The 433-nt window shown below is 49.2% G+C and overlaps 1 protein-coding gene across 1 annotated transcript in view; it reads right to left on the bottom strand.

Annotated features, from left to right (window-relative positions):
- Positions 1-433, bottom strand: part of DCP1B (decapping mRNA 1B) — a 47,775-nt gene that overhangs the window by 47,047 nt on the left and 295 nt on the right. The gene's annotated exons all lie outside the window — the stretch shown is intronic.

Genomic DNA, 433 nt, shown 5'->3' with positions numbered 1-433 from the left:
CCATGAGACTAAGCACTGCGCTGGATTAACTCTCCACCACGCCTGAGGGCAACGCACAGGCCAGATTGAGGGAGAGGATTTTTCCAAACGACACACAGGCCAGATTCAGGGAGAGGATTTTTCCAAATGGCACCTAGCCTCAGGGGCAATGCTCAGGCGGGTAAGGGGGAACCACACAAAAGGCAGATTGCGCAGGTTCTTCAAACACAGGCCCTAATCCCCACCATTATAGCAAACCAAGAACCACCTGCAAAGAGCCAGAATTTTAAATTACCAAAAGCTTCCCCAAGTTAATTAATGGTTTTAATCTTCACTAGTCTTTTTAGCATTTGTACCTCCAACACTGTTTTGCACGCATTTTGGTCCTGTTACGATGTCTGAATGGCAGAGCAGCTCCTGAGCCTCGCACCCTGGTCTAAACCCCAGTCCCCTG

Source organism: Haliaeetus leucocephalus, unplaced genomic scaffold (assembly GCF_000737465.1).
Source record: "Haliaeetus leucocephalus isolate CR32 unplaced genomic scaffold, Haliaeetus_leucocephalus-4.0 Scaffold206, whole genome shotgun sequence".
Taxonomy (NCBI): domain Eukaryota; kingdom Metazoa; phylum Chordata; class Aves; order Accipitriformes; family Accipitridae; genus Haliaeetus; species Haliaeetus leucocephalus.
The sequence above is the reverse complement of the archived record's forward strand: the minus strand, read 5'-3'. Positions and strand labels throughout refer to the sequence as shown.